This window comes from Ipomoea nil, unplaced genomic scaffold (genome assembly GCF_001879475.1).
Source record: "Ipomoea nil cultivar Tokyo-kokei standard unplaced genomic scaffold, Asagao_1.1 scaffold0322, whole genome shotgun sequence".
Lineage (NCBI taxonomy): Eukaryota > Viridiplantae > Streptophyta > Magnoliopsida > Solanales > Convolvulaceae > Ipomoea > Ipomoea nil.
This window is the reverse complement of record NW_017616750.1, coordinates 1,362,501-1,372,276: the sequence shown is the minus strand read 5'-3', so window position 1 is coordinate 1,372,276 and position 9,776 is coordinate 1,362,501.

Sequence of the window (9,776 nt, the reverse complement as noted above, 5' to 3'; positions counted from 1 at the left end):
AAAATCCTGTTTCTTTTTTTTTTCATCTATATATGCAAGCATGAAAATTGGTTATGTATGTACTCCCAATTCATACTCTCATTTTGTACTCTTTATGATTTGACATGCTTTGATTGCTCAATTTTATAGGGGGCCAAAATGTTTATCTATTTTTTTGTTTCATTTTCCAATCGAATTTGAACACAAATAGTAAAAGTTGGGGCTACATCAAGTATTTTCCTTACTAAAATTATAGGAAACGAAATGGGTGGAAACTCTATAATAAATGTCATAAATATTGGGTTTTCGTGAACTGTTTCAAGAAAGAGATAAAAATAATTAAAAATAGAACTCCAAAATGTACAACTAGGAGAGGGAAAAAAAAAAAAAAAGCCAGACACACTTGGAAAATTGACAAGAACAACACAACAGAAATGGTTAAAGAAGAAGCTAGAGAAAGGGACGGTTTAGGAGAAATGGGGAAGAAAATTGGCCTGGTAGTGTAGGCTGTGGAAACCCTAATCACTCCTTTCTCAACCCTTTTCTTTAATTGAATGTTGGTTCATTCGAACCATATGAAGTAAGACCCAAAACTCCCATTAATAGAAAAATGGAACCCCCCTGCCGTATACAAAATAAATTTTGTAGCAAATAATCCTATTTGACCACTCTGAACATCAGGAAATGAAATAGTCGAGGGCGAGTAACTGGTCGGGCCGCTAAAGTAGCTAAAGTTGTTTTAAATCTTGTCAATAGAACCATTTCTATGACTTTGAAGGGCCCATAGAACCTAGTGAGCTTCTGTGAAATCCCCAACTGGAAAACTCCTCTCACTTCTGTGCTTATCTGCCTGCTTCATTCTAGCTTGAGCTTTATGTAGATTCTCTTTAAGTATGGCTATCATTAGAGGCCCTTTCTTGAAACCATTCATTGCCCTCCCCTTATTTCACCACATTAAAAGTCAGAGTTGGTGGTAGATAGCCATAAAGAGTCTGGAATGGGGTACATTGTAAGGATGTATGGTAATTTGTGTTGTACCAATGCTCAGCTAAATGTAGCCATTTAGACCATGTCTTAGGTTTGTGAAAAACCATACATCTGAGATAAGTTTCTAGGCCCCTTTCTGTCTGCCCATCATATTGAGGGTGGTAAGCTGTGGACATACTCAAACTCACTTGTAGCTGCTTAAATAGATTTCTCCAAAACTTACTCACAAACACCTTGTCCCTGTCACTTACAATATCCTGGGGCAGTCCATGGAGTTTATAGATGTGTTCCATGAACACCTCAGCTACTTTCTCTGCAGTATATGGATGAGCCAAAGCTAAAAAATGGTTGTACTTGGTAAATCTATCAACTATCACCATAATAACTTCCTTTCCCTGAGACATAGGCAGCCCTTCAATAAAGTCCATTGAAATGCTCTGTCAAGCTTGCTCTGGAATCTTTAAAGGTTGCAACAACCCAGGGTAGGCTGCTATCACTTCAGTTTTCATCCATTTCCAGTAAAACAGTTGTTTGAGCCTGTGATAAGTTACTTGCTAACCTGAGTGCCCTCCTATAGGGGAGTTATGTGTTGAGCATATAGCCATTAACGTGCAATCCAACTATTAGCTTAGGCTTTTAGTTGAGATGGAGCACATGCTTCAATTTGGTATCAAAGCTAGACCAAAGGTCATGGGTTCGAATCTCAGCGTCACCCATAAGCGACTACAGTCCACGTGTTGCTTGGAACCCACCGCACACGTGAGGGGGCGTTTTTAGTTGAGATGTAGCACATGGATCCCAGCGTCACCCATAAGCGACTACAGTCCACGTGTTGCTTGGAACCCACCGCACACGTGAGGGGGCGTTTTTAGTTGAGATGTAGCACATGGATCCCCTTCATAGCTTCTTACCCAAAGTGGCCTGATGAGATAGCTAAGTTTTCAGCCTAGTTGAGATGTAGCTCATGGATCCCCTTCATAGCTTCTTACCCAAAGCCTAGTTGAGATGTAGCACAAGTGGCCTAACTGATGAGATAGCTAAGTTTTCAGCCTGACCAGGATCCCTCCTTCTAGACAGGGCATCAGCAACACTATTGTCCACCCCCTTCTTTATACTGGATGGTGTAGTTCAGTCCCAGTAACTTAGTAAGCCCTTTCTACTGCATAGCTGTTGTTATCTTCTGTTCTAATAGAAATTTCAAACTATGGTGGTCTGTTTTGATAGTGAATGGTCTTCCCACCAAATAAGATCTCCACTTATCAACTGCATTGATGATAGAAAGATATTCCTTTTCATAAATAGACAGTCCCAAATGCTTAATCCCAAATCCCTTGCTAAAGTAAGCCATTGGTTTCCCTTCTTGCATTAGTGCTGCTCCCATTCCTTTATAACAGGCATCGGCTTCAACCACAAACTCTTTGTCAAAGTCAGGTAGTGTTAGTACTGGGGCCCAACACAAGGCTTGTTTCAAGGTTTCAAAAGAAGATTCAGACTCTTCACTTCATTGGAAGGCATCCCTTTTAAGCATATTAGTGAGTGGTCTACTGATAATGCCATATGACCTAATGAACCTCCTGTAATAGCCTGTGAGACCCAAAATCCCTCTCAATTCCCTAATGTTAGCAAGTTTAGGCCAAGATGCCACAGCAGCCAACTTAGCAGGGTCAGTCTGCAGTCCCTTCTCAGAAATAATGTGTCCAAGATATTCCACTTCAGTTTTTGCAAAGGAACATTTGCTAAGCCTTGCCAATAGCTAATGATCCCTCATCACTCCCAAGACTTCCCTTAAGTGATCCTAGTGACTTCCCAGTGTAGGACTATAGATCAATATATCATCAAAGAATACTAGTACTATCTTTCTAATCAAGGGTTTAAACACATAATTCATGAGGGATTGGAAAGTAGTTGGGGCATTTGTTAATCCAAATGGCATTACCTTAAATTCATACAGCCCTAGGTGTGTCCTGAAGGCTGTCTTGTATTCCTCCCCTTCCTTCATCCTCACTTGGTGATATCCAGCCCTTAGATCTATTTGGTAAAAATCCTGGCATTGGCCAATTCTGAGAACAAATCCTCAACTAAGGGGATTGGAAACTTGTTCTTAATGGGTGATCTCATTCAGGGCCTTGTAGTCTATACAAAATCTCCATGTGTTGTCCTTCTTGGGCACTAACAACACTGGAGAAGCAAAAGGGGATGTACTGTGGGAGATAATGCCAGCTGACAACATTTCTTCTACCATTTTCTCTATTGTTTTTGTTTTTTTTTTTTTTTGCACAAAAGAGTACCTATAGGGTTTAAAGTTCACAGGTTTGGCTCCTGGTGTCAAGGGAATTTCATGGTAAAATGGCCTCATGGGTGACAATGTCTTAGGTTCTGCAAATAGATCCTGGTATTCCTGTAAAATTTCAGTCAACTCAGGACTACTGGAGTTTGAGTCTATCTGTTGGTAACTCAGGAGCTCATTACCTTGGGCAAGGTGGACTGTGCCTGTAACACCCCCGATTTTCCATACCAATTTAAACCTTAGACATGCAGATAATTCTAACCATAAAAGCATACACAGCAGAAGACTTAAGCATGAAATAGATGGAAAACGTAGAGTGTTATGCCACGCTCACACAACGGTGAACGCACAGGCGCAAACATCTGCAACATAATCTATCAATCCAAAAGCAAAGTCAACAACCACAAGTCTAGAGTCTAATCAAAGGAACGCAGGCCCAAACCATCACAAGGAAAAGGGATCTACACTAACTGTCTCTAGACCGCGCTCTCATCTACTCAGCACCTGAAAGAAACACATAGATATATGGGACGACGCCCGGTCAGCGAATGATGCTGTTAACCCACCAATACATGTGAAATATCATATGTAGATAGTTTATATATACAAAATCATTTGCGAAACAGGATATAGTATATATCAATTTCAAAGCTAAGATAGAAGTCAAACACAAGACTCTTTGCACTCACAATAACGACAAGGGAACACATCCCAAGACATCCAGAAGTACAACAACACTCAAGAATGGCTCAAGGCGTAATCTACCATCACACAGTAAATTATCACCCGACATGCATAACACAAGAAAATAAGGACACAACCATTGGCAACACATGTCACAAAATAGAGAATCACACACACAACGGCTACACAAGCCTTCGTGACATCACCCATCACGAATTGAGATGCCTTCCTTATGCCCGATTCCAACCTTATGGCTACCCCCAACCTTATAGCTAGTTCCAACCTGTACCTCCAAGACCCCTGTACACCAAGTCCAACCTTATTCCCCCGAGGACCGTCGTCCCCACTCTGACAATCTCCAACAATACAACTGATTTCATAGTACACGAGGATACCAATCACACATGGCAACACATGCCTTGGTAACACATGTTACCCTTTAACAAATACGTGAACCTTACACAAAGGTAACAAACTCCATAATCGCGTCATGGCCACCACGAGGACCACTGTCGTACCTTGGTGACTAATGTCCCATACCATTAATCGTGCAATCCAGGTACAACCACACACACAACACCATCACAGGAATCAATCAATGGATCACAACGAAGATATGAAACCATACTCAATCAAGGAATGGATCACAATCCGACTCCAACGATGATTAACACAAGTCATCATCCACAATATGAAAGGACAAACAACACACACACTAGCATTTAAACACCGAACTAGCATGCTTATCAAACGGGTAAACCAAACATAGTTCTGAAGAACACACAAGACTCATCACGGTTCAACGAATCACAATGTTGAACACTTAGCACGATTCAAGACACTAAAACCTACATGGAATCCTACCATATAGTTCTATACATACGAAACATCAAGATGACACTCAAATAGTTCCACAAAAGAACATCGGGAAGTCAAAAGACCAAATACCGAGTCAAAAGAATCACGGGGAACAAATCCCCGAACAACACCATATTACGTACCCGCGGGTGGGGCCACGGGTGGACCCCCACCCGTGGTTCCGCCCGCGGGAACCTACTCCCACCAGCCATGTACCCCGTGGGAGGGGCGGCGGGTGGAGCTCTGCCCTTCGTTCCGCCCGCGGGTACACAACCCTGTACCAAATAATCCCTTCGGGGATTTTTAACACCAAGCTCAAATTCAAGTCCAAAACATGCCAAATCTCACCAAATACAACAAAATGACTTGAATCAAAGGAATAGCCAAGCAATGTCATACATGAACCTTAATAACAAGCTCTAGATATGCATTTTCACAAGATAATGCATCAACACTCACATTTCATAGCAAAACACATGTAGAATCCAAGAAATCATCATATAGGTAAGCAAAATAGATTTTGTAGAGCATGGGTTACCTCTTGTAGACTTAACCTTCACTTAAAACACTTCACAAGCTCCTAACAAGGTTCCCTTTTCCACACCCACTTCAAGAACACACCAAAAGATCATAAAGATTTCACCTTTAAGAAAAGACATCTTAGAAAACACTAAAAACACAAAAGGAGCTTAGATCTTACCTTCCTAGATGCTCAAGAGTAGGAAAGGTGGAATCTTGGAGGCAAACTTGGAAGATCTTGATAGCCCTAGATTTAGCTTGGAGAGAAAGCTATCTAGCTTTTTAGAGAGAAGGAAGAACTTATGATTTTGGAGAGTGTTTGGAAAGAAATGAAATGTGTCTCTTAGTTTAGCTTGGAAGACTATTACAAGGGAAATGTCTTCTTTACCCTTACTAAGATGAAAAATGTAAGGGAACAAGGGAACCTGATGGGCATATTTTACACTCATATTTTAGGTACATTTTTATAATATTTTCGTATTAATTGTTTGATATTATATTTTATTTTAATGTTTTTAGAGTCCAAGAGTTAAGTAGTCAAAATAAATATTTTATATTATTTCTTTGGGCTTAGTCTTAAGTTTTATTTTTCCTATATTATTCATGAAACCATTTCCTTATTTATTTCATGACTTCAAAGCCCAATACGTAATCATTTTACTAATTAAACAAAAAATATTTGTTTTGTTTGTTTTTCCCTATGCAGCTTAGCTCACGTACCAAATGAGTGAAGAAATGGTCGACTCCACAACTTGCAGCGCAGATTTCGACGGCATAATTGACTGAATTCCGGGAAGTCCTCTTCAAATAGCGAAAATGGAGGGAAATGCATGGCAGAAATAGTTTGAGCTTAATTTATGAAATGTATAAATAGTAGATGATTTTTCTGATTAGGTCGTACAATTCTACGTTCATTCTTCCCTCCTCTATAGTATTCGTTGAAGTTGTTATCAATGTCCATTCGTGGCTAATTTCTAGTTGGTTTAGTGAATTGAAGCCCCGGAGTTCATAACGCTGTAAGGTTATTTATTTAACTTTATTATATATATGTTTTTATGCATTTTGAGTATTAAATATTCTTCTAAATTATTTGAATAGTTGTATCATTTAATTGCTAGGGAGGCCTACTAGTTATTTATTTGATATAATTATTTGCTATATTAGATAATGTTGTGCTACAAATTATTCTAATATTCAGTAGCAACTGAGGTTAATTATTGACGGCTTAGTGATAATTGGTCTCGGGTAGAATATTTTCCTAAATTAAATGCAACCGCTTGTGCTTGTGTTATTTAGTTTGTCAGTTTTCCTAGTTCCTATTGCTGCTATTAAATTAAATCTATAGCGCTTGTCTTAGATTATTTAGTAGTTAGGGGTAATTAAACCGCTTGTGCTTTATTTACCTACAACTAAGGGAAAACAGAAATGAAATAATTTCACGACAAATATTCAATAGCATATTAATTACTTTATTAATCAATGATCAGTGTTGAATTCCGGTGGTGGATCTTTACTAACCAAGGTCTCCTATTATAAGTGTTTTCGATATATTATTTTCATTGCTTTATTCGTTCAATTAAATTTCTTGTTTATTTAAATTCTCTTTTATTTTATCTTTATTCTCGATATATTCCAAACCCCCCTACCTTTAATTTCAGCACAAAAGTTGAACTAGTTACTCCTCGTGGGATCGATCCTTACTCCCGCTACTACGTTTGTAAGGTTTTAATTTGGAAGCCTACGACAGCTCACCAAATTTTGGCGCCGCTGCCGGGGAGATTTTCTAGCTTATTTTGTGTTTGTTTATTTATTTAATTATTTATTTTGTTATTTGTTTATTTGTTTTTCATTTGTCCCAAAAAAAAAATTAAAAAAAAAAAAAAAATCTTTTCGTTCGTTACTTTTACATAATTGCTGCAATATATTTCCTTTTTGTTTATGCCTATAACTCGATCTGCTAATCAAAAAATCTTGCCGTACGATCCAGAAATTGAAAGAACTGTACGCAGGTGGAAGAAACAAGCTTTGCGAAAATTGGAGTTTAGTGATCTGGCTACCGACCCTCAACCTTCCAACAATTCTGATTCCGAAGAGGAACCCATGGCTCAAAATCAGACTTTAAAAGAGCTTGGAGCTCCAAATTTGGATCAGCAATCTTTGTGCATTACCTTTCCCGCTCTGGATGCTAATGTACAATTCGAACTGAAATCTGGATTAATTCATCTTTTGCCTTCTTTTCATGGACTTGCAGGTGAAGACCCTCACAAACACTTGAAGGAATTCCATGTGGTGTGTTCAAGTATGAAACCCACAGGGGTTACTGAAGAACAAATCAAGTTGAGAGCCTTCCCCTTTTCTTTGAAAGATTTAGCGAAGGATTGGCTATATTATTTACCCTCCGGAAGCATCACCACATGGAATAACTTAAAGACAGCGTTCCTTGAAAAATATTTCCCAGCTTCAAGGGCGGCCAACATTAGAAAGGAAATCTGTGGTATAAGACAAAACAATGGAGAGTCGTTGTATGAATATTGGGAACGTTTCAAGAAATTATGTGCAAGCTGCCCACACCATCAAATCAGTGATCAATTACTCATTCAATACTTTTATGAAGGACTTTTTCCGACTGATAGGAGCATGATTGATGCCGCGAGCGGTGGTGCTTTAGTTGACAAGACACCAGACGCTGCAAGAACTCTAATTGCAAACATGGCTGCAAATTCTCAACAGTTTGGCAATAGAATAGTCCAACCGTCTAAGCAAGTGAATGAGGTAAATAGCACAAAGCGTCACTTCTACTATTTCTGATTTTGGGGCAATCACGGGTTCCTCCTCACTCTCAGAATGTTCCCTACTGACTTCCTCCTCACATTCCTGGAATTCAGCTCCTTCTATGATGTTGAAGGTGGGGCTCTTGCATTTGTGCCCAGGGCTCCATGGTTCAAAGCACCTGAAGCACCTATTTTGTTCTCTCAGCTGATCCATGAACCTACTAATTTCAGGTAATCTAGCATTTGATTGGAGGGTGTTTGGGGCTGAAGTTTTTGGTGTATTTTGGTAGCTTTGGGGTATGTGGGGCTCAGGGTTTCTGGGATTAGAGGGTTTAGGATAGGGTGGGGTTTTCTGGGCAGTATAGGCTGGCTTGTGTGGGTAGAAGGTAGCTTTCTGATACTCTTGGGTTTTCAATCCTTTCTCAAACTGTTTTGCCAGCCATATGGCATCCTCCAAGTTAGCAGGCCTAGCGGTTCTCACAAAGCATCTCAATTGATGCTTAAGTCTGACTATGCAACTGTCGATGAAGTATTGATCAGTTAGATAGGGGTATATCTGCAACAAAAGCCCTCTATAATCCTCATATTTATCAGCAAAATCAGTGATATTCCCTATGTGTTTGAAACTAGCAAACTCCTCCATCACATCAGTGCTATGTTCACAGAACCTTTTACACACAGATCATGCAAAATCAGCCCACTGAAATCCCCTTTTTAAACCATTAAGATAGCTCTCAAACCAGATTCCAACCTTGCCACTTAAATTAACACACAACACATTGATCACCTCATCCCTAGGTATTCTAGCCATCATAAGAAACCTCTCACACCTTACCACCTACAGTCTAGGGTGTTCATAATCAAAAGTAGGGAATTCTTGTTTATACCTCATCAGGGGATCACTACATTGGTTGTGGTGCAAATTTCTGCCAGCTGGATTGGCTCTCCTCGGATCCCAAGGTCCTTCTCCTCCTCTAGGATCCTCTGGAAAAACAGGCAGATGGTCAGCAAGCCCCTCTTCACCCTCAGAGACCTCCTGGACTTCAACATTGCCATCCACCATTGGTTCTTTTCCTGGCCTCCTTCCCAATCCAAAAGCTCCTTCACCTGGGCTTGGATGTGGTGTTTGAGTTTGGCCATGGACTGAGGGTGGATCCATGACGGGTGGAAGAGGTCTATTTAGCCTCAAAAGCTCCAAAATTTCATTCTTCCAGGCTTCCATGCGGTTTTTAAGCTCTTGGACTGAAGTCTGCACAGAGTCCTCTACAGCCTGTAGACCAGTGACATGCCGGCTCCCTTGCTCCATCACCTGAGCCTCTAAACGGCTCATCTTATCCTCCATTGAACCATTGGTTTGAGATCTCATGGTGGGCTCTGATACCAAATGTCTAACAAGTAACAACCTCCCGGAATCTCAGCTCAACACTTCCTCTTCGACCAGCAATACTACGACGTCGTCGGATGGGTCGTTGAACCACCAAGCTTCGAACGACGGCGTTTTGACTTATTATAACAACCCTTAACTGCCCTCTTTGCAACGACGGCGTTCCACTTAAGTGATTAACTGCCAGTAACGTCTTGACTCCATACGACGTCGTGTTGGCCCTCGACTTTATTCAGTCTAACCTCCTGAGGCTTCTCTCGTCTGCCTGTTGATACCTTCTTCAATGGATTCTTCTTCACTTTCCATA